The sequence below is a fragment of the Canis lupus genome, unplaced genomic scaffold, assembly GCF_011100685.1.
Source record: "Canis lupus familiaris isolate Mischka breed German Shepherd unplaced genomic scaffold, alternate assembly UU_Cfam_GSD_1.0 chrUn_S1484H1668, whole genome shotgun sequence".
In the NCBI taxonomy this organism is placed as follows: Eukaryota; Metazoa; Chordata; class Mammalia; order Carnivora; family Canidae; genus Canis; species Canis lupus.
The window spans coordinates 388,549-412,880 of NW_023330318.1; the positions used below are offsets into that span (position 1 = coordinate 388,549).

A 24,332-nucleotide genomic window follows, 5' to 3' on the forward strand; every position below is an offset into this window, starting at 1 on the left:
GATAAAGCAGTGTTGTCCTCGGGACCCCGCCTGGCTCTGTCGGTTAAGCCTCCGACTCCTGACCTCACCTCCGGTCCTGATCTCGGGGTTGTGAGTTCCAGCCCTGGGCTGGTCCATGGATGAGGCCTGATGCCTACTTAAACAAACCAGACCCATGAGGGTTGGTCCCAGCATAAGTTGAAGGAGCAGAACAGAGAGTCTAGAAGGAAACGTGCTCTGATACAACTGATTTTTTAACTTAATTTAAACCCAATTAATTAATGTATAGTGTATTATACTTTCAGAGGAAGAATTCAGGGATTCACCAGTTGGAGATAACCGCATTGCTCGTGACATCACATGCTCTCCTTCATGCCGGTCCCCTGTTATTCCCTCCACCATCCCCTCCCCTGCAGCGACACTCAGTTCGTTTCTTATCGTTAAGATCGGTATTCCCTGCATCTGTGTTCATCTTATTTGTTTTTCCTTCCCTTCACAGATGTTCATCTGCTTTGCTTCTTTAATTCCACCTATGAATGACACCACATGGTCATTCTCTTTTCCCACTGACCTATTTCACTTAAGATGATCCCTCTAGTTCTACCCACGTCATTGCAAATGGCAAGATTTCCTTCTCTTTGATAGCTGAGTACCATTCCTCTCTCTATGACCACCATCTATCTCCCATCCTCTTTATCCATCATCTGCCACAGGGCACCAAGGCTCCTCCCACAGTGTGGCTACTGTGGACCCGGCTGCTGTGGACATTGGGGTGCAGTTGTCCCATATCTCACTGCATCTGTATCTTCAGAGTGAGCTCCAGGCCGTACACCTGCTGGTCGCAGGGCGACTCTATTTGTAACTTGCTGAGGAGCCTCCACACTGTTTCCAAGGCTGCTGCAGCAGCCCGCGGTCCCGCCCACAGTGGAAGAGGGTTGAGTGAGTTTTACAGGACGTGGTAAAAGTCTGGTCCACATTTCATTTCGCGTCTTTGGGCTCCAATTCCTTCTCCTTAAGTATTTTTGAGGAAACCGGGTGTTGGGCTCCTTTTGAATCAGACGTTTCCGAAGGTAACAGGGCACAGCTGGAGCCTGGAAGGAGGCAGAGGTGGGACCCGGACTGGCATGCTGCCTCCTGCAGCCTCCTGCGGCGTCTGAGCATCCCACAGGGGGTGCCTGAGCCCAGGCACCGCCCAGGGTGTATGCATGCGCAGTAGGCCTCCTCTGCCTGCACTAACAGGAGCCAGCCTTTCCTGGGGAGGCCTGAGGAAGACGTGGGGACACATCCACGCTGATGAGCCACAGCCTCTTCAGAACCTGCGTGGAGCCTTCAGGGGGATATTGGGCAACGTTCACACTGACAGGAGCCCTGGTCTCCTCAGAATACACAGTGAGGCTTCAGGAAATTGTTGGCCCTCACCCACCCTGACAGGAGCCCCTGGGCTGCTGCAGGCCCCGCGGGGAGGCTTTAGTAAGATGTGGGCCCGCATCCACGTTGACAGGAGCCCCTGGGCTGCCTCAGGACACGCGGGGAGGCTTCTGAAAAATGTGGCGCAGCGTCCACTCTGGCAGGAGCTAACGGGCCCCTCAGGACATAAGTTGAGTCTTCTGGAAGCTGGGGGCTGCATCCACAGTGACCGGAGCCCGGCCACCTCAGAACAAGCGGTGACGCTTCGGGAGGATGTGGGGCCACGTCCACACAACTGGACGCTGATGTCCTCAGGACCCCTGGTGTAGACTTCGGGTCATATGGGGATGCGTCCATGCGGACAGAAGACCCCAGCCTTGTCAGAGTCTGCGGTGAGGCCTAAGAAAGATGTGGATGCCGAATCCACACTGACAGGAGTCTCCAGCCACCTCAGGACACACTGTGAAGGATTGGGATGATTTGGGGCCCCATCCATGCTGACAGGAGCCCCCAGCCTCCTCGGGTCTTATGGTGAGGCTGAGGAAAATATGGGGCCACGTCAAGACTGAGAGGACCCCCGTCCTCCTCAGGACCTGCACTTTGGCTTCGGGACACATGGGGCTGCGTCTAGGCTGACAGGAACCCACAGCCTCCTCAGGACCCGCGGTGAGTTTTCTGGGGGACGTGGGGCCATGTCCAGGCTGAGAGGAGCCCCCGGCCTCCTGAGAACCTGCTGTGAGGCTTCCAGAGGATGTGAGGCATACTCCACGGTGACAGGAGACCCGGCGTACTCAGGACCTGCTGACTATGACTCTGGAACACATGGGGCCACGTGCGCACTCACAGGAGCCCGGCTTCCTCAGGACCCCCTGGAGGACACTGGAGGCACCGTTGGGGCCACGTCCATGTCAGAAGGGACTCCTCAGAACCATAGGGTAAGTGAATGGGTAGAATGAATGGTAGGGTCAGGGGAGGGGAGGTGGTTGGTGGTTAGGCTTAGGTTAGATGTTAGGGGTTAGTGATTAAGCTTATGGTTATGGATTAGAGGTTAGGGTGAGGGTTAAGGGTAAGGGTCAGTGGTTAGGAGTTAGGAAGGGGGTTTGGGTTAGGGACAGGAGTTAGAGTTAGGTTTAGGGTTTAGACTTTAGAAATTAGGGTAGGAGGTTAGGAATTAGGGTTTGGGTTATGGTTAGAGTTAGGGTTGGGATAGGTTTGCCTTTAGGGTTAGGGGTTAGGGTGTGAGTTTGGGTTAGTCGTTAGGGTTAGGGGGAAGAGTTAAAGTTAGGGCTAGGTTTAGGGTTAGGGCGAGGGTTAGGTTTAGGATAGGGGTTAGGGCTAGGGTTAGGGTTAGGGTCAGGTCAGGGTCAGGGTATGGTTTTGGAAAAGGGTAAGAGAGGGTTAGGCAGTGGGTTAGGGATTAGTTTTAGGGTACATGTTAGGGTACAGTTTGGGGTATGAGATAGGATTAGTATTAGAGGGTTACGGTTAGGGTACAGGTTAAGGTTAGGAATAGGATTTGAGTACATTAAGATAAGGTTAGGGTTAGAGGTTAGGGTTAGGGTTAGATTTAAGGTAAGGGTCAGGGTTAAGGGTTTAGAATAGGTTTAGGAGTTAGGGTAAGGGTTGGCAGGAAGGTTCAGTGAATGTGTTTCGGTCTTGGGGTTTGTGTTTGGTTTTTGATTAGTGATAATTCTTGTTTAAGGGTTAGGTTACCATTAGGCTTAAGTGGAGGGTTAGGGTTATGTCTCTGTATGGTTAGAGTTTGTGTCTTGGCATGTGCCTGCACTGGGATTCCTAGCATCTTGGGCAGTTTAGTTTTATGCACTCTATTTAGATTTTGGGTTCAAAGATAGCTTGACTCCACTAAGTCAGCAGCCTCCACAGAGAGTCAAAATCCATGCTTCTGCTGGGGTGAGAATAGGCATGGCAGGCTTCTCCTGAGGTGAGCTAAGGAGGGGATTTGTGGCTCTAAAGACTCTGGATTTTCAGTTGCTTTTATGATTTTATCTCTTGTGCACACATGTTTCATCAATACTACCAATTATTATTTTAAACTTTTACTTGAAGTCCTCTTTGTAAACACAGTATGATATAGTATCAGGTTTACCACATAGTGATTCAACCCTTGAATACAATGCCTGGTTCTGGTCAGAGGTGACCTCCACTATGCCCATCCCCTGATTCCCCATCCCCCCCACCTTCCTCTGGTATCTATTAGTTTATTCTCTGTGGTTAAGAGTGTGTTTTTTTGTTTGCTTCTCTCATCCCCCCTCTGCCCCTTTGCCAGTTTGTTTGGTTTCTTAAAATTCACATGTGAATGCAATTGTATGGTATTTGGTATATGTCTTCCTCTGACTGAGTTTATTTAGCATAAGTCCCTTCCACTTCTCCCACGTCATTGTAAATGGCTTCCTTTCATCCCTTCTGATGACCGAGTGATGTCGCAGTGTGTATATTTACCACATCGTCTCTGCCCATTCTTCTGTCGATGGACATCTGGGCTCTATACAGTTTCGCTGTTGTTGACAATGCTGCTACCAACACTGGGCTGCGTGTTCCTCTTCGAATCTACTCAACTACTTTTGTATCCTCAGGGTAAGTACCTAGCTGTGCAATTTTGGAATCATAGGGTAGCTCTATTTTTAACTTTTTTAAAAAATTTTTTTATGATAGTCACAGAGAGAGAGGCAGAGACACAGGCAGAGGGAGAAGCAGGCTCCAAGCACCGGGAGCACGACGTGGGATTCGATCCCGGGTCTCCAGGATCACGACCTGGGCCAAAGGCAGGCGCCAAACCGCTGTGCCACCCAAGGATCCCCTATTTTTAACTTCTCGAGGACCCTCCAGACTGTTCCACAGTGGCTGCACCTTTACTTATTTATTCATGAGAGACAGAGAGGGGCAGAGTTATAGGCAGAGGGAAAATGAGGCTCCATACGGGGAGCCTGATGTGGGACGTGATCCCCCAGGACCCTGGGATCATGACTTGAGCCAAAGCAGATGCTCAATCACTGATGGACCCAGGTGCCTTGCTGATTCAATTTCTTTGCTAGTTATGGGTCTGTTCATATTTTCCATTTCTTCCTATTTCAGTTTTGCACATGTGCTCGTTTGCACATTTCTAGGGATTTGTCCTTTTCTTCCAGGTCTCCCAGTTTGTTAGCGTATAATCTTTCATAGTATTCCCTTATAATTGTCTTATTTTTCTGGTGTTAATTGTTATCTCTCTTCTCTCATTTGTGATTTTATTTATTTAGGTTTTCTCTTTTCTCATTGATAAGACTGGCTAGGGCTTGATCCATTTTCTTAATTATTTTGGAGAACCAGCTCTTAGTTTCGTTATTCCATTCTACTGTTTTGTTTTTTCTGCATTGTTTATTTCTGCTCTCATCTTTATTTTTTCCCTTTTTCTGTAGGCTTTAGGCTTTGTTTGCTATTCCTTTTCCAGCCTCTTTGGGTGTAGGGTTAGGTTGCGAATTGGAGACTTCTTGTTGCTTGAGATAGGCCTGTATTGCTATGTACTTCCCTCTTAGGACTGCCTTTGCAACATCCCAGAGGTTTGGAGAAACATGTTTTCATTTTTTTTTTTGTTTTAAATTTCCTCTTTAATTTCCTGGTTACTCTATTCGTTCTCTAGTAGGATGTTCATAATCTCCACGTATTTTTGGTCTGTCCAATTTTGTTTCTTACTGTCGACTTCCAGTTTCATAGCGTCATGGTCCAAATATGTAAAGGGTGTGATATCAACCTTCTTGTACCTTTTGTACCTGTTAAGGGCTGATTTGTGGGACATGATATGATCTGTTCTGGAGAATGTCCCATGTGCACTTGAAAGGAATGTGTATTCTGCTTTAGGAAGAAATGTTCAGACTATATCTGTTGAGTCCCTGTGGTCCAGTGTGTCAATGTTATTGTTCCCCTGTTGATTTTCTGCATAGACGATCGGTCCATTGCCATAAGTCGGTGTTAAAATCCCCTGTCATTGTATTATTATCAGTGAGTTCCTGTATGTTTGTTGTTAATTGGTTTCTATATTTAGGTGCTCCCATGTATCAGCATAAATATTTAGTTGTTTGAACATTTTTTTAAATGAATTTATTTTTTATTGGTGTTTAATCTACCAACAAACAGAATAACACCCAGTGCTCATCCCGGCAAGGGCGCCCCTCACTGCCCTTCACCCATTCACCTTCACCCACCGCCCTCCTCCCCTTAAAGCATCCCTAGTTCCTTTCTCAGAGTTAGGAGTCTTTTTTTTTAAATATTTATTTATTTATGATAGACATAGAGAGAGAGAGAGAGAGAGGCAGAGACACAGGAGGAAGGAGAAGTAGGCTCCATGCCGGGAGCCCGATGTGGGACTCGATGCTGGGACTCCAGGATCGCGCCCTGGGCCAAAGGCAGGGGCTAAACTGCTAAGCCACCCAGGGATCCCCGAGTTAGGAGTCTTTATGTTCTGTCTCCCTTTCTCATATTTCCCACACATTTCTTCTCCATTCCCTTATATTCCCTTTCACTATTATTTATATTAACCAATTGAATGAGAACATATGTTTGTCCTTCTTCAATTGACTTACTTCACTCAGCATAATACCCTCCAGTTCCATCCACGTCGAGGCAAATGGCGGGTATTTGTCGTTTCTAATGGCTCAGTAATATTCCATTGTATACATAAACCATATCTTCTTTATCCATTCATCTTTCGATGGACACCATGGCTCCGTCCACAGTTTCGCTATTGTGGACATTCCTGTTAAACACATCGGGGTGCACATGTCCCGGCATTTCATTGCATCTGAATATTTTGGGTAAATCCCCAAGAGTGCAATTGCTGGGTCGTAAGGCAGGTCTATTTTTAACTCTTTGAGGAACTTCCACACAGTTTTCCAGAGTGGCTGCACCAGTTCATATTCCGACCAACAGTGTATGAGGGTTCCCTTTTCTCCGCATCCTCTCCAAAATTTGTGGTTTCCTGCCTTGTTAATTTTCCCCATGCTCACTGGTGTGAGGTGGTATCTCATTGTAGTTTTGATTTGTATTTCCCTGAGGCAAGTGATGCAGAGCATTTTCTCATGTGCATGTTGGCAATATCTATGTCTTTGTCTGTGAAATTTCTATCCATGTCTTTTGCCCATTTCATGATTGGATTGTTTGTTTATTTGGTGTTGAGTTTAAGAAGTTCTTTATAGATCTTGGAAACTAGCCCTTTATCTGATACGTCTTTTGCAAACATCTTCTCCCACTCTGTAGGTTGTCTTTTAGTTTTGTTGACTGTACCCTTGGCTGTGCAAAAGCTTCTTATCTTGAAGAAGTCACAATAGTTCATTTTTGCTTTTGTTTCTTTTGCCTTCATGGATGTACCTTGCAAGAATTTACTGTGGACGAGTTCAAAAAGGGTGTTGCCTGAGTTCTCTTGGATTTTGATGGATTCTTGTCTCACATTTAGATGTTTCATCCATTTTGAGTTTATCTTTGTGTATGGTGAAAGAGAGTGGTCTAGTTTCATTCTTCTGAGTGTGGATGTCCATTTTCCCAGTACCATATATCGTAGAGACTGTCTTTCTTCCAATGATTAGTCTTTCCTACTTTATTGAATATCAGTTGACCATAAAGTTCAGGGTCCACTTCTGGGTTCTCTATTCTGTTCCATTGATCTATGAGTCTGTTTTTGTGCCAGTACCACACTGTCTTGATGACCACAGCTTTGTAGTACAACCTGAAATCTGGCATTGTGATGCCCCCAGATATGGTTTTCTTTTTTAAAATTCCCCTGGCTATTCGGGGTCTTTCCTGATTCCACACAAATATTAAAATAGTTTGTTCTAACTCCCTGAAGAAATTCCATGGTATTTTTATAGGGATTGCATTAAACGTGTACATTGCCCTGGGTAACATTGACTTTTTCACAATATTAATTCTGCCAATCCATGAGAATGGAATATTTTTCCATCTCTTTGTGTCTTCCTCAATTTCTTTCAGAGGCATTCTATAATGTTTATGGTTGAGATCCTTTACCTCCTTTGTTAGGTTTATTCCTAGGTATCTTATGCTTTTGGGTGCAATTGTAAATGAGATTGCCTCCTCAATTTCTCTTTCTTCAGTCTCATTGTTAGTGTATAGAAATGCCATTGATTTCTGGGCATTAATTTTGTATCCTGCCACGCTACCAAATTGCTGTATGAGTTCTAGCAATCTTGGGGGGAGATTATTGGGTTTTCTAGTTAGAGTATCATGTCATCGGTGAAGAGGGAGAGTTTGACTTCTTCTTTGCCAATTTGAATGCCTTTATTTATTTTTGTTGTCTTATTGCTGAGGCTCAGACTTCCAGTACTATGTTGAATAGCAGTGGTGAGAGTGGACATCCCTGTCTTGTTCCTGATCTTAGTGGAAATGCTCCCAGTGCTTCCACATTGAGAATGATATTTGCTGTGGGTTTTGCGTAGATGGCCTTTATGATGTCGAGGAATGTTCCCTCTATCCCTACGCTCTGAAGTGTTTTGATCAGCAATGGATGCTCTATTTTGTCAAATGCTTTTTCTGCATCTAATGAGAGGATCATATGGTTCTTGGTTTTTCTTTGCTGATACGATGAATCCCATTGATTGTTTGATGAGTGTTGAACCAGCCTTGTGTCCCGGGGATAAATCCTACTTTGTCATGGTGAATAATTTTCTTAATGTACTGTTGGATCCTATTGGCTAGTATCTTGTTGAGAATTTTTACATCCATGTTCATCAGGGATATTGGTCTGTATTCTCCTTTTTGGTGGGGTCTTTGTCTGGTTTTGGAATTAAGGTGATGCTGGCCTCATAGAAAGAATTTGGAAGTACTCCATCTCTTTCTATCTTTCCAAACAGCTTTAGTAGGATAGGTATGGTTTCTTCCTTAAACGTTTGATAGAATTCCCCTGGGAAGCCATCTGGCCCTGGACTTTTGTGTCTTGGGAGGTTTTGGATGACTGCTTCAATTTCCTCCCTGGTTATTGGCCTGTTTAGGTTTTCTATTTCATCCTGTTCCAGTTGGTAGTTTGTGGCTATCTAGGATTGCGCCCATTTCCTCTAGATTGCCTAATTTATTGGCGTATAGCTGTTCATAATATGTTTTTAAAATTGTTTGTATTTCCTTGGTGTTGGTAGTGATCTCTCCTTTCTCATTCATGATTTTATTAATTTGAGTCTTCTCTATCTTCTTTTAAATCTGGTTGGCTAATGGTTTATCTATCTTATTAATTTGTTCAAAGAACCAACTCCTGGTTCTGTTGATCTGTTCCACATTTCTTCTGGTCTCGATTTCCTTGAGTTCTGCTCGAATTTTTTATTTATTTATTTATTTATTTATTTATTTATTTATTTATTTATTATAGTCACAGAGAGAGAGAGAAGCAGAGACATAGGCAGAGGGAGAAGCAGGCTCCATGCACCGGGAGCCCGACGTGGGATTCGATCCCGGGTCTCCAGGATCACGTCCCGGGCCAAAGCAGGCGCTAAACCGCTGCACCACCCAGGGATCCCATGCTCGAATTTTAATTAATCTCTTCTTCTGTTGGGTGTAGGATATATCTGCTGTTTTTTTCTAGCTCCTCTATGTGTAAGGTTAGCTTTTTTATTTGAGTTACTTCCAGTTTTTGAATGGATGCTTTTATTGCGATGTATATCCCCCTTAGGACTGCTTTTGCTGCATCCCAAAGATTTTGAACGGTTGTATGTTCATTCTCATTAGTTTCCATGAAAGCTTTTAATTCTTCCTTAATTTCCTGGTTGACCCTTTCATCTTTTAGCAGGATGGTCCTTCACCTCCATGTGTTTGAGGTCCTTCCAAACTTCTTGTTGTGATTTAGTTCTAATTTCAAGGCATTATGGTCTGAGAATATGCAGGGGATGATCCCAATCCCTTGTTATCGGTTCAGGCCCTATTTGTGACCCAGTATGTGGTCTATTCTGGAGAAAGTTCCATGTGCACCTGAGAAGAATGTGTATTCAGTTGAGTTTGGATGTAAAGTTCTGTAGATTTCTGTGAAATCCATCTGGTCCAGTGTATCATTTAAAGCTCTTTTTTTCTTTGGAGATGTTGTGCTTAGAGACCTATCGAGGGTAGAAAGAGCTAGATTGAAGTCACCAAGTATAAGTGTATTATTATCTAAGTATTTCTTCACTATGGTTATTAATTGGTTTAAATATTTGGCAGCTCCCACATTCGGGGCATATGTTGAGGATTGTTAAGTCTTCTTGTGGGATAGATCCCTTAAGTATGATTTAGTGTCCCTCTTCATTTCTCACTACAGTCTTCGGGGTGAATTTTAGTTTTTCTGATATAAGGATGGCTACCCCTGCTTTCTTTTGAGGACCTTTTGAATGGTAAATAGTTCTCCAACATTTTATTTTCAGGTTGTAGGTGTCCTTCTGTCTAATATGAGTCTCTTGTAGACAGCAAATAGATGGGTCCTGCTTTTTTATCCAGTCTGAAACCCTGCGCCTTTTGATGGGGTCATTAAGCCCATTCACGTTCAGAGTTACTATGGACAGATATGAGTGTAGCGTCTTCATGATATCTATTCAGTCCTTGTTTTTGTGGATTGTTCCACTGAACTTCTTCTTAAAGGGGAATTTTAAGAGTCCCCCTTAAAATTTCTTGCAGAGTTGGTTTGGAGGTCACATATTCTTTCAGTTCCTGCCTGTCTTGGAAGCTCTTTATCTCTCGTTCCATTTTGAATGAGAGCCTTGCTGGATAAAGTATTCTCGGTTGCATGTTATTCTCATTGAGGACCCTGAATATATCCTGCCAGCCCTTTCTGGGCTGCCAGGTTGCTATGGAGAGGTCTGCTGTTACCCTAATTCTCCTCCCCATAAAGGTCAGGATTTTCTTGTCTCTTGCTGTTTAAAGATCTTCTCTTTATCTTTGGAATTTGCAAGCTTCCCTATTATATGTCGAGGTGTTGGATGGTTATTATTGATTTAAGGGGAGGATCTCTCTATTTCCTGCATCTGAATGCCTGTTTCCCTTCCCAGATTAGGAATGTTTTCAGCTATTATTTGTTCAAATACTTATTCTGGCCCTCTGTCCATTTTGGCGCCCTTGGGAATCCCAATTACACGTAGGTTTTTCTTCCTCAGGCTATCGTTTATTTCCCTTAATCTGTCTTCCTGGTCATTTAATTGTCTGTCTCTTTTTTCCTCAGTTTCTCTCTTTGCCATCAACTTGTGTTCTATGTCACTCATTCATTCTTCCACCTCGTTATCCCTCATCGTTAGGACTTCCAGTTTGGATTGCATCTCATTCAATTGATTTTTAATTTCGGCCTGATTGGATCAAAATTCTGCAGTCATGAAGTCTCTTGAGTCCTTTATGCTTTTTTCTAGAGCCACCAGTAGCTGTATAATAGTGCTTCTGAATTTGCTTTCTGACATTGAATTGTAATCCAGATTTTGTAACTCTGTGGGAGAGACGACTGTTTCTGATTCTTTATTTTGAGGTTAGGTTTTCCTTCTAGTCATTTTCCTGAGTGCCGAGTGGCCAAAAACAAATTGAATTGGGAAAAGGAGAAAAAGAGAGGAGAGAAAGAAGGAAAGAAAAGAGAAAAAGGCAAAGAATAAAGGAAGAAAGAAGGAAAAAAGAGAATAAAAAAAGAAAGAAAAAAAAGAAAATGGGGAAAAAGGGTGGGGGAAGCAATCATAAATAAAAAAAACATGGGGGGTATCTTCTGATTCTGTATACTTTAAGTTCCTTGACTTCCCCTGGAACTTGTCCATCTAGCTGGTCTTCCAGGGGAAGGGCCTGTTGTGCGGATTTACAGGTGTTAGCACTTGGGGGAGCTGCTCTGTCCCCTGCCTGGTGCAGGGCTCAGTGCAGTTAGTTTATCCCATGAGGCCCCAGGAGGAACAACCCCAGTGGCAACGGCCAGCTCTGGAAACCTGTATTCAGCCCACGCAGTAACTCGGGAGCAGTCCATTTCTAATGGCTGAGTAATATTCCATTGTATACATAAACCACATCTTCTTTATCCATTCAACTTTCGATGGACATCGAGGCTCCTTCCACAGTTTGGCTATTGTGGACATTCCTAATATAAACATCGGGGTGCAGTTGTCCCGGCGTTTCATTGCATCTGAATCTTTGCGGTAATCCCCAACAGTGCAATTTCTGGGTCATTGTGCAGGTCTATTTTTATCTCATTGAGGAACCTCCACAGAGATTTCCAGAGTGGCTGCATCAGTTCACATTCCCACCAACAGTGGTTTCTATATTTAGGTACTCCCATGTTGGCAGCATAAATATTTAGTTGTTTGATCATGATAGAGAGTCTTTTTAATTATGAAATAATGCCCTTCTTCATCTCTTCTTACAGTATTTGTTCTTTCTTTTTTGAAATTTAAAATATTTATTTATTTATTCATGAGAATTGCACAGAGAAGCAGAGGAAGGAACATAGCAGAGTGAGAGGCAGGCTCCCCAAAGGGAGGATGATGTGGGACTCGATCCTGGGATCCCAGAATCACATCCTGAGCTGAAGGCAGATGCTCAACCACTGAGCCACCAGGTGTCCCCCAGGGTGTGTTTTCAAATCTAATTTGTCTGATATAAGTATGGGTCCTCCATCTTTCTTTTGATATCCATTAGCGTCATAGGTGATTTTCCATCCCCTGACTTTCAATCTGTTGGTGTCTATAGGTCTAAGGTGAGCATCTTGTAGGCAGCGTACAGATGGATGTTGTTTTTTTTAATAATAATTTTATTTATGATAGTGTGAGAGAGAGCGAGAGTGAGAGAGAGGGGGGGCAGAAAATTATGCAGAGAGAGAAACAGGCTCCCCACCAGGAGCCCAATATGGGACTCGATCCAAGACTTCAGGATCACACCCTGAGTCAAAGGCAGAGGCTCAACCCCTGAGCCACCCAGACATCCCGGATCCTGTTTTTTAAGCCACTCTGATACCCTATATCTTTTTATTGGAGCATTTAGTCTATCAGCATTCAGAGTGATTATTCAAAGATATGAACTTTGTGCATTTGTGTTACTGGAAGAGTTGGTGTTTCTGGTGACGTTCTCTGGGCCTTTCTCGTCTTTGTTGCTTTTGGTCTCTTTTTTTCCCCCACTAGAAGAGTCCCTCTTAAAATTCCTTACTGGATTGGTTAAGTGGTCATGAACTCCTTTATATGTTGCCTGTCTGGGAAAATCTTTCTCACGCCTCTCCTGTATGACACCCTTGCTGAAGAAAGAATTCATACAAATTGGACTCCAATAAAAAGAAATTTAAAAACATAAAATAAATTCTTGCTAATATGATTGAGGAAAATGGCATTTAGGATGAAAACCAGAAGCAGAAAGAGAGGAGGAGATTTCACCCTCCGTAGCCTTCACAAGGACCTGGTGTCCTTTCCTAGGAGGGCCCCCCCCCCACTCCGGAGGATGCTTCCTGCCCCTCTGCCCTCCCTGTTGGAACACAGCAAACACATTCCATGTGTCCAACACCTCTGCAGTCATGGCTTATAGCATTTTTCCAAATATCCTATTGGAGACCACAGTGTAGTGTATGTAACCATCTGGCTCCTGTTTGACAACATTGGGAGGATTCCGACTTTTGTTGGTTTTGAGATGCGTGTGTGTCTATCACATGCAGCTATCCCATGCAGCTATCAGATCCTCTGGCTGGGTCACGCAAAACCCCGAAATGGTTGGCAGAACATCATTTCTGGTGCTGGCCATGGGCGGCTAGCTGGGCTCTCCTGCCCACGCCGGGGCTCACTCATGCAGGAACTTTCAGCTGGAGGGTCAGCTGAGCTGGAAGTTTTGGCTCGGCCACATTCCCATGTCCAGCAGGGGGTCTGGCTGCACTGGAAGGCATGTGGGGACATCAGCTGTGTGTGCCTGGTGGCGCCCCTGCAGGGGCTGGTTGGGGCCTAGGCGGTGCCCCCTCCTCCTCTCTGGGGGTCTCTCCATGCCCCAAGCACATAGTTCTGAGAGACACAGAAATGGGCTGGCTCTGCATTTTCACACCACAACACTTTATTGAGTTTCTACAGCAAAGGGCTCAGAGCCATGAGTTCGTGCCTTCCCCTGGGGAAGGAGACCTTTCTGTCCTTTAAGGGGGGGCAAGAATCACATGGGGTGGGAGGGCGGGTTCTGGAGTCCCCCACCTGGGAGCATGTGTGGACTCCGGGTGGGGGTGAGTGTCCTGAGGTTTCAGCCTGATTGACGGTTCTGAGGACAGCAGAGCTGACCTGGACCTGCAGCTCATGGCCTCCTGCTCTGGGTCCCCGCAGGGCAGCTAGACCCCGGTCTGGGATCTCTGGGGCTGGAGCACCTGGAGGAGCCTGCCTCCTGGTGTGGGTGCGGGTGTGGCCCACCGGCTTACCCCTCCACTCCCCACACTGGTGTGTCCCGGGATCCCCAGGGCTGCCCTAGATCAGCGACCTGGATCTGTGGGGCACGCCCAGGGCCCAGGAGGCCACATCCAGCTGTGAGAGGTCTTGCTCAGCCCGGGACCAGAATCCAGGGCTGGCCAGGGCCATGGGGCCTGATTCCATTAGTCCTTGAGTTGGGACTGGTGGGGACTCAAATCAACCCAACCCCCAAGAGCCTGGGCCCAAGTCAGCCCAGGTCCCTCTGGGTTAGGGGCTGGTGTCCTGTGCAGGTTGTGCCGCCCTCCTGGAGGAAGAGTGGGAGGAGGCAGGGCACAGTGCTTCCTCTGCTCCACCTACCTGCACCCACCCTGTCGGGGGCTCCCTGTCTTTCCTCCTCCCTGAAACCCCTGGACACTCTATGGGACACTGGGCTTCTGATGGTAGCAGGCTGTCCAGAGAACCACGGGGAGGCTGAACATGTCCCACAGGGTGCACCTGCACTGGGTCCTTGCTGGGGGGCGATGGTGTGTGAGTGGATGGTGTGTGGGCAGGGGTATGATGGTGGTGGATTGAGGGGGATGGTGTATGGGGGATGGTGTTGGGGTATAGTGTGGGTGGGGTTTGTGTGGGGGTGTGTGGGTTTGAGGGGGATGGTGTAGGGGGGATGCCATGAGGGATAATGATGTAGGGGGATAGTGTATGGGTAGGGAATGAGGGGGATGGTGTGGAGGGCCTGCGGACACAGGGCATCCCCTTTCTTTAAGATGCACACCAAGACATCTACAGATAAAGGCGACCACAGTCTGGGGTTTATTGTGACACCTGCCCCAGGGGTCCCGGGTGGTCAGTGCAGGGCCCTGGCTGGACCGGGCGCATTATCTGGGGGTCATCATACTATGTATTTTTACAAATTGCAAATTGTCTCAAATTAAATGCATAGAATTTCAAAATATATAAAGCACTGTGGGTGGGTGTCACTCTGACCCTTCCGACCCTCATCGGATCGATGTGTGTCCTCCTCCAGTCACAGCCATGCAACCTGCCCCCAGGTCCCCTTAATGCCCCCCATGGCCCCCACCCAGGCACCTGGTTTTCAGGGTGCCGTCCATCACCCCTTTGGGGATCAGCTCACATGGCAAGCCCTGGAGGCCCCATCCTAGTGACCTCCTCATCCCTGAGACACTGGGTGTGGGGGCACAGAGGTCATCCCCAGCACCCTTTCATGCTGCCGTGTTTTGTTGGCTGCTGTTCTTCTCCCGGCCTCAAAGCCCCATGTTCCCGACTCAGAAGTCACCAGTCCTCCCCCGGGTCCCAATCCCCCCTGGCACCTCAGCCTCATACTACCCGGTAGTAGTCCCAAAACATTATGTGACTGCTGAACGTCATGTTGATGTCCATGTCCACCTGCTTGATGTCCCTGGACGAGACCAGGGCCTCTTACTTCATTTCCTGTGGGAATACCAGGGAGGAGGAGCCAGCATCAGGGACTCAGACCCCGACATGTCACCAGGTGCCACCCTGGGCAGGGAGCCCAGGGGCCACCATGGGAGTGTGTCCTGCTGAATCCTCCTTCCTTCCCCTGGGAGGCGGGAGTGCCCAGCGTGCCCATGGACCTGTGTGAGGGCCTGTGCCCAGCTGTTGTGGGCGGGGAGGTGACTGAGGGTCAGCCTGGGTGGGAGGGGACAGGAGGTCAGTCCAGGTGGGAAGGGGACATGGGGGTGTTGTGCACAAGATGGCGAATCTGAGAAACCACTAAGGAGCCGACACTGATGCAAACAAACGAGGGTTGTTTTACAAACTCGAGCATGGGTCCAAGTATACCCCACAGAGTGGAGCAGGGATTTGGACCCCGAGGACGGTTTTAGCCTAGTTTTAAGGGCTGGTCTCGGGGACCTCCAGAAGGGCTGGAGCAATTCCTCAAGTTCTGTTCATATTTTGATATGGGGCCTTCAAGGGCATTGAGCTCTCTTCTCATTCTAATAGGGGCTTCCAGCCCTTGGCTTCGGCTCAGTTTTTATTCTATTCTGGGGCATTCTAGGACATTAAGCTGTAAATTTTTGTTTTTTTCCTGTAACTGAAGTAATGTAAATTTCAGCTCTTCTTCACAGGGGCCTGGGATTGCTGGCTGTGTGCAAATGCTGAACTTAAAGTGGAATGGCCGTAATGTTCTCGGCCTCCCCACATCCCGTCCCATACTTTCTAGCTCCTGCCGCCCTCCCCAGAGCTCCTAAGAGAGCAATTGCAAATGACCTCAGCGTGGCAGCCTGTGTTGGGGGACAAACCCAGGTATTTGGGATCAGGAATACCTGGAGATCGGGCGTCTCGGCTATGCAGCGTGATTTGATGCTGCAGACTCTTATTCCCTAAGGCTATCTTGACAACTGACTTTGTACATAGAAAAGTTCTCCTTTGCCTTTAAAAGATGAGGAGCAATCAAAGCGTTTTTTCTCTGCACATCTGATTGCTCAGACTCCAATCTGAGACGTATTGACTGTTAATATGGATAATGTACTATCCGTGGTAGTATTGTTAAAATATTTTGACACTAGTAATTCAGAGGGATGAGTCTTTCTCAACTATTTCTTCGCAGCTCAGTCACTCATCAGAAAATGCATCTTTATGGATTTGGAAATAACTGAGAGACATTATTACCAATGGTCCTATTATTATGTGAAGGATTCTTCCCTGAGATTCTTCCCCTGTTTCAACTACACTGAAACACTGTGAACTCTTTGGAAGACAAATGTCAAGGAGATAAATGTTATGCCTTGCTAATTTTAAATGCACTTGCAATATGGTGTCTATTATAATAGAAGTATTTTTAGGTGATTTTTGCTATTCATTATGCTTTCCTGCTTTTCAGGTTGAGGAAGCATTGTACGTGTTCATAAGTGTTTTTCTTTCCTTCTGATATAAAATTTTTACTTTGTTCCTAACGAAGGAACTCTTTAAGAATAAGGCAAAAGTTAACTATTCTTGAAATGTCTTCACATTTAAGCCTGATTTATTTAAGTCAATTTTCAAAATAAATCTTATTTATTAGAAAAAAACCAAAGATTTGTAGGGAAATTGAGAAGATACTAAGAGAATTCTCATGCACTCGCACTCAATATTTCCAATTATGGATATCTTATATTGGTACAGTTCAAATATTAGCTAATGAATCAATATTAAAATATTTGCATTAACCAGGGACAATACTTTATTCAGATTTCCATAGTTTTTGCTGAGTTACCATTCCTCATATCACACTCCATTTGTCCTCCTGTTTCCTTAGGCTCCTCTGGATTGTGACAGTCTTTCAGCCTTTCCTTGTTGTCGTTTAACTGGAACGCTTTGAGAAGTAGAGTAATTTGTAAAATTTCTCTCAGTTGGGACATGTCTGTTGTTTATCTCATGATTGAACTGTTTTTGTGGATTATATACAGAGATATACTGCCATTTTCATTATATCATATAAAGGATAGATACTATCAACATAATTTATCAGTCTTGGTATCGATCTGATCATTTTGCTGATGTAGTGTTTGTCAGCTTTCTCCGTAGTAAAGTGATTCTTTATTGTTCTTCTTCTTCTTCTTCTTATTATTATTATTATTATTATTATTACTATTACATTATCATTATTTTTTTAAGTTTCTCATAATATATTTTGTAGAAGGAAGTTACTATGTGTATTGCACACATAAGAGTGGGAAGCTATGCTCATGAACTTGAGGGTGGAATGTCTGCACAAATTGTTTGAAATTCTTCTACATGGGTGATTTCTCTTCATTCGGGTTTGTTTGTGTCTTTTTCAAAGACGTTATTTAATTAATTGAGAGAGGGAGGAGAGAAAAACCATGAGCAAGACGGGCAGAGGGAGAGGGAGAAGTAGGTTCCCTGCTGAACAGGGAGCCTTCCTTGGACCTGGATCATGATCTGAGCCTAAGTCAGAAGCTTAACTGACTGAGCCACCTAGGTGCCACTTTTTCTTCCTTCTTTTTTTTTTCTTAATAATAAATTTATTTTTGTGTGTGTGTTCAATTTGCCCACATACAGAATAACACCCAGTGCTCATCCCGTCAAGTGCCCCCCTCAGTGCCCATCACACATTCACCCCCACCCCAGCCCTCCTCCCCTACCATCACCCCTAGTTTGTTTCCCAGAGTTAGGAGTATTTTTTTTAAATTTTTATTTATTTGTGATAGTCACAGAGAGAGAGAGAGAGAATGAGGCAGAGACACAGGGAGAGGGAGAAGCAGGCTCCATGCACCGGGAGCCCAACGTGGGATTTGATCCCGGGTCTCCAGGATCGCGCCCTGGGCCAAAGGCAGGCGCCAAACCGCTGCGTCACCCAGGGATCCCGAGTTAGGAGTCTTTATGTTCTGTCTCCCTTTCTGATATTTCCCACACATTCCTTCTCCCTTCCCTTATATTCCCTTTCACTATTATTTATATTCCCCAAGTGAATGAGAACATACAATGTTTGTCCTTCTCCGATTGAGTTACTTCACTCAGCATAATACCGTCCAGTTACATCAACCTTGAAGCAAATGGTGGGTATTTGTCATTTATAATGGCTGAGCAAGGCCCACCTTTTCTCTCTCTTCATCTTCTGAGTCTACTATGATATGAATGTTATTGCTTTAATAAGTGGCTGAGTTCCCAAGTCTGCCTCTGTGGTCCATAACCTTCCTTGTTTTTAAGGCTTCCACTTGGGACTGCATCTCAGTTATAGCATTTTTAATGTTGGCTTGACTAGATTTTAGTTCTTTTATTTCTACAGGAAGGGATTGTCTAGTTTTCTTCTGTGCTCTTTTTCCAGCCCAGCTGCTATCTTTATAATCATTGTTTTAAACTGTATTTAGACATCATATATGTGAATGGATGAACTTCCTGGCTTTGAGTACTACCTCATGTTATTTTATGAAGGTGAATTTCTCCATCTCATTATTTTTTTCCAAAAAAGAATGAAGGAATAAAAAGAAAAACCAAGAAAAACAATAAAAACTGCCCTCCTAAAAGAACACCAGATTATTTGGCCTGCTTGTTAAAAGATTCCAAATCCCAAAATAAGACACACAATTAAAGTACCATGAAACTAAAAATAAGAAACATATAAGGTACATACATAAAAATTAAAATAAGGCAATTTATAATATAGAATCAAAGAAAATACATGAAAATAAAGCACAAAGTACAAAGGAAGCTAGACCCTACTTTCCAGGCAGAGCTGAAGCTCTGCAGCCTCTGTGGTCCAACAGCTTGGTGGCAGCGAGTGGTCTGTGTGGGGTCTGGGAATGGGCCATGGCGCTGATTGTCAGGTGCACATCTGCCTGAGATATGCACCTGCGGGGTCAGAGGTAGGGTGGGCTTTAGCGCCTCGGCCTCCAGCGGGTCGCACTGTGCTGATCCCTGAGACTCAGCGCTGATGGGAGGGATGCGGGTGGGGACGCTGGGTCCTCTTGCTCTGGGGCTGAGCATCCTGCCCCCCAGTCTGCAGGCCCACCACAGAAGAGCCACGAAGCCCCTGGGTCTCTGCCGCTTCTCTTAGAACCCTGCTTTCACTCTGCCCTCGTCCAAGTTTCTTTTGGTTTTGTTTTTTTATATCAGACTGTTGTGCCCAAGATTGCGAATATGAGAAACCACCGAGAAGTCAACATGAATGCAAACACACGAGGGTTAATTTACAAGATCGAGCTTGTGTCCAAGTATACCCGACACAGCAGAGCAGGGACTTGGACCCCAAGGTGGGTTTTTGCTTAGTTTTAAGGGCTAGTCTCGGGGACCTACAGAAGGGCTAGAGCAATTCCTCAAGTTCTGTTTACATTTTGATATGGGGCCTTCAAGGGCATTGAGCTCTGTTCTCATTCTAATAGGGCCTTCCTGTCCTTGTCCTGGGCTCAGTTTTGATTCAATTGTGGGGCTTTCTAGGACATTAAACTGTAAACAGCAAAGGTTCCACACCTGGAAGGGGGACGTCACACTCTCCCTATATGCTGAAGATGCGGTACTAGAAGCAGGAAACCCGAGAGCCTCCACCAAAACCTGTTAGAACTAAGGAGTGCGTTCAGTAAAGTCACGGGACACAAACTGACCCTACAGAACAGAGTAGCCTTGCTGTGTCCCGACAATGAGCACTCAGGAAGGAAATGAAGGATATGACTCCCTTCACCATTCTCAATTAATAATGAGACTGAACCAAAGGAGCACAAGACTTGTGCACTGAGCCATACCAGGCTCTGGGAGGCCATCCTGGGCTCGTGGGGTGGGAGCCTCATCTTGTGAAAATGTCCGCAATTCCTGAATCCACCCTCAGATTCAATGTCATTCCTATCAAAATCATGGTGGCAGATCCTATAAATAGGAAAAAAAAACCCATAACATCCATCCGCCCCCACAAATGACCCCGGACAGCAAATCAGTATTGGAGAAGCCTGAGAGAGCGGGACGCAGCACTTTCCTATTTCAAATGATGTCACACAGACACAGGATAAAGCAGTGTAGTTCTCGGGCCCCCAGCTGGCTCCGTTGGTTAAGCATCCGACTCCTGACCTCACCTCCGGTCCTGATCTCAGGGGTTATGAGTTCTAGCCCTGGGCTGGGCCATGGACGAGGCATGGCGCCTATTTCAACAAACCAGACCCATGGTGGGTGGTCCCGGTATAAGCTGAATGAGCAAAACTGAGAGTCTAGAAGGAAATGTGCTCTGATACAAATGATTTTTTAACTTAAATTAATTTAAACCCAATTAATTAATGTATAGTGTGTTATACTTTCAGAGGAAGAATTCAGGGATTCACCAGTTGGAGATAACAGCAGTGCACGTGACAACACCTCCCCTGTTATCCCCAAACTCCAGCGGCCCTCAGTTTGTTTCCTTTCATTAAGAGTCTGTATTTCCTGCATCTGTTTTTATCATATTTGTTTTTCCTTCCCTTTACAGTTGTTATCTGCTTTGCTTCTTTAATTCCACCTATGAATGACACCACACGGTCATTCTCTTTCCCGACTGATTTATTTCACTTAACATGATCCCTCTAGTTCTATCCATGTCATTGCAAATGGCAAGATTTCCTTCTCTTTGATAGCTGAGTACCATTCCTCTCTCTATGACCATCATCTATCTCACATCCTCTTTATCCATCATCTGCCTGAGGGCACCAAGACTCCTCCCACAGTGTGGCTACTGTGGACCCGGCTGCTGTGGACATTGGGTGCAGTTGTCCGACGTCTCACTGCATCTGTATCTTCGGAGTGAGCTCCAGGCCATACACCTGCTGGTCGCAGGGCGGCTCTATTTGTAACATCCTGAGGAGCCTCCACACTGTCCAGGGCGGCTGCACTAGCCCGCAGTCCCACCCACAGTGGAAGAGGGTTGAGTGAGTTTTGCAGGATGTGGTAAAAGTCTGGTCAACATTTCATTTCGTGTCCTGTGGGCTCCAATTCCTTGTCCTTAAGTATTTCTGGGGAAACCGGGTGTTGGGCTCCGTTTCAGTGAGATGTTTCCGATGCTAACAGGCCACAGCTGGAGCCTGGTTGAGGCAGGTGTGGCCTCTGCAGCACCCAACTCCTCCTGCATGGCCTCCTGCAGCACCTGAGTGTCCCGCAGGGGGCACCCGAGCCCAGGCCCCACCCAGGGGTGCGCATGCGCAGTAGTCCTCCTCTGCCTTCACTAACAGGAGCCAGCCTGTGCTGGGGAGGCCTGAGGAGGACATGGGGACGCATCCACGCTGATGAATCCCAGCCTCCTCAGGACCTGCGGGAAGTCTCAGGGGGAAATTGGGCCGCGTTTCACACTGACAGGAGCCCTGGTCTCCTTAGGACCAGCCTTGAAGTTCAGGAAGATATGGGCCCGCACCCACACTGCCAGGAGCCCTGGGCCACCTCAGGTCCCGTGGGGAGGCTTCAGGAAATTGTGGGCCCGCATCTACGCTGACAGGAGCCCCTGAGCCGCCCCAAGACCCACGGGGACACTTCAGGAAGATGTGGCACCGCTTCCACTCTGGCAGGAGCTCCCAGCCCCCTCAGGATATAAGTTGAGGCTTCTGGAAGCTAGGTACCCCATTCACGGTGACAGGACCCCCATCCTCCTCAGCACCTGCACTTTGGCTTCGGGAGGTATGGGGATGCGTCTATGCTGACAGGAGCCTACAGCCTCCTCAGGATTCGCGGTGAGTTTTCTGGGGGACGTGGGGCCATGCCCAGGCTGACAGGAGCCCCGGCCTCCTGAGGACCTGCTGTGAGGGTTCCAGAGGATGTGAGGCATAGTCCACAGTGATAGGAGAATCGGCGTCCTCAGGACCTGCTGACTATGACTCAGGAACATGTGGGGCCACGTCCGCACTCACATGAGCCTGGATTATTCAGGACCCCGTGGAGGACTCTGGAGGCGCCACTGGGGGCCACGTCCACATCAGAAGGGACTACTCACAACCATAGGGTAAGTGAATGGGTAGAATAAATGGTAGGGTCAGGGGAGGGGAGGCAGTTGGTGGTTAGGCTTAGGTTAGATGTTAGGAGTTATGATTATGCTTATGGTTACGGATTAGAGGTTAGGTGAGGCATAAGTGTAAGGGTCAGTAGTTAAGAGTTAGGATAGGGGTTAGGGTTAGGGACAGGATTTAGAGTTAGGGTTAGGGTTTAGGCTCTAGGGATTAGGGCAGGAGGTTTGGAGTTGGGGTTAGGGTTATGGTTAGAGTTAGGGTTGGGCTTAGGTTTGCATTTAAGGTTAGGGGTTAGGGTGTGAGTTAGGGTTAGGGTTAAGGGTTAGGGGTTAGAGTTAAAGAAGGGCTAGGTTTAGGGTTAGGGCGAGGGTTAGGGTTAGGGTTAGGATAGGGATTAGGGCTAGGGTTAGGGTTAGTGTTTGGTTAGGGGTTAGGTTTAGGGTCAGGTCATGGTCAGGGTATGGATTTGGAAAAGGGTAAGAGATACGGTTAGGGAGTGGGAAAGGGGTTAGGTTTAGGGTACAGGTTAGGGTACAGTTTGGGTTATGAGATAGGATTAGTATTAGAGTGTTAGGGTTAGCGTACTGGGTAAGGTTAGGAATAGGATTTGAGTACATTAAGTTAAGGTTAGGGTTAGAGGGTAGGCTTAGGGTTAGATTTAAGGTAGGGGTCAGGCTTAAGGGTTTAGGATAGGTTTAAGGAGTTAGGGTGAGGGTTGGCAGGAACATTCAGTGAATGTGTTTCGGTCTTGGGGTTTGTGTTTGGTTTTTAATTAGTGATAGTTCTTGTTTAAGGGTTAGGTTAACATTAGGATTAAGTGTAGGGTTAGGGTTATGTCTGTGTATGGTTAGAGTTTGGGTCTTGGCCTGTGCCTGCCCTGGGACTCCTAGTATCTTGGGCAGTTTAGTTTTATGCACTCTATTTAGGTTTTGGGTTCAAAGATAGCCTGACTCCACCAAGTCAGTGGCCTCCCCAGAGAATCAAAATCCAGCCTTCTGCTGGGGTCAGAATAGACATGGCAGGCTTCTCCCGAGCTGAGCTAAGGAGGGGATTTGTGCCTCTAAATACTCTATTTGGATTTTCAGTTGCCTTTCTGATTTTATCTCTTGTGTGCACATGTTTCATCAATCCTACCAATTATTATTTTAAAGTTTTACTTGAATTCCTGTTTGTAAACACAGTATGATATGGTTTCAGATTTACCACATAGTGATTCAATCCTTGGATGCAACGCCTGGTACTGGTCACAGGTGCCCTCCAGTATCCCCATCCCCTGATTCCCCATTCCACCACCTTCCTTTGGTGTTGATTAGCTTATTCTCTGTGGTTAAGAGTGTGTATCTTGGTTTGCTTCTCTCATCCCCCCTCTGCCCCTTTGCCAGTTTGTTTGTTTTTTTAAAATTCACATGTGAATGCCATTGTATGGTATTTGGTATCTGTCTTTCTCTGACTGACTGAGTTCATTTGGCATAAGTCCTTTCCACTTCTCCCACGTCATTTTAAATGGCTTCATTTCATTCCTTCTGATGACCCAGTAATGTCACAGTGTGTATATTTAGCACATCGTCTCTGCCCATTCTTCTGTCGATGGACATCTGGGCTGTATCCACTGATTGGCTTTTGTTGATAACACTGCTAGAAACACTGGGCTGCGTGTCCCTCTTCCAATCTACTAAACTACTTTTGTATCCTCGTGGTAAATACCTAGCTGTGCAATTTTGGAATCGTAGGGTAGCTCTATTTTTAATTTCTTTTTATTTTATTTTTATTTATGATCGTCACAGAGAGAGAGGCAGAGACGCAGGCAGAGGGAGAAGCTGGCTCCATGCACCAGGAGTCCGACGTGCGATTCGAACCTGGGTGTCCAGGATTGTGCATGGGCCAAAGGCAGGTGCCAAACAACTGTGACACCCAGGGATCCCCGACTTTTAACTTGTCGAGGACCCTCCACACTGTTTTTCACAGTGGCTGCACCTGTTCGCATGCACACCAGGAGTGTAACAGGGCTCCCTCTTCTGCATAGCCTCACCAACACCTGTTGTTTCTTGTGCTGTTAATTTTAGCCATTCTGACGGCTGTCAGGTGACATCTCATTGTGGTTTGCATTTCCCTGATGATGGGTGACGCTGAGTGTCTCTCAGTGTGTCTGGTGGCCAACTGGATGTCTTGTCAGAGACAA

At 46.2% G+C, this 24,332-nt stretch overlaps 1 long non-coding RNA gene across 2 annotated transcripts; it reads left to right on the forward strand.

Annotated features, from left to right (window-relative positions):
• Window positions 1-382: 382 nt before the first annotated feature.
• Window positions 383-20,686, forward strand: LOC119878332. Of its 2 annotated transcripts, none has more exons than XR_005386783.1 (4): window positions 383-2,321; window positions 3,834-3,981; window positions 19,320-19,456; window positions 20,489-20,686. It is a non-coding gene; the product is annotated as an uncharacterized LOC119878332 (long non-coding RNA). The 2 variants fall into 2 exon arrangements; XR_005386784.1 differs by having other exon boundaries at window positions 384-2,321; window positions 3,898-3,981.
• The last annotated feature ends 3,646 nt before the right edge of the window (window positions 20,687-24,332 follow it).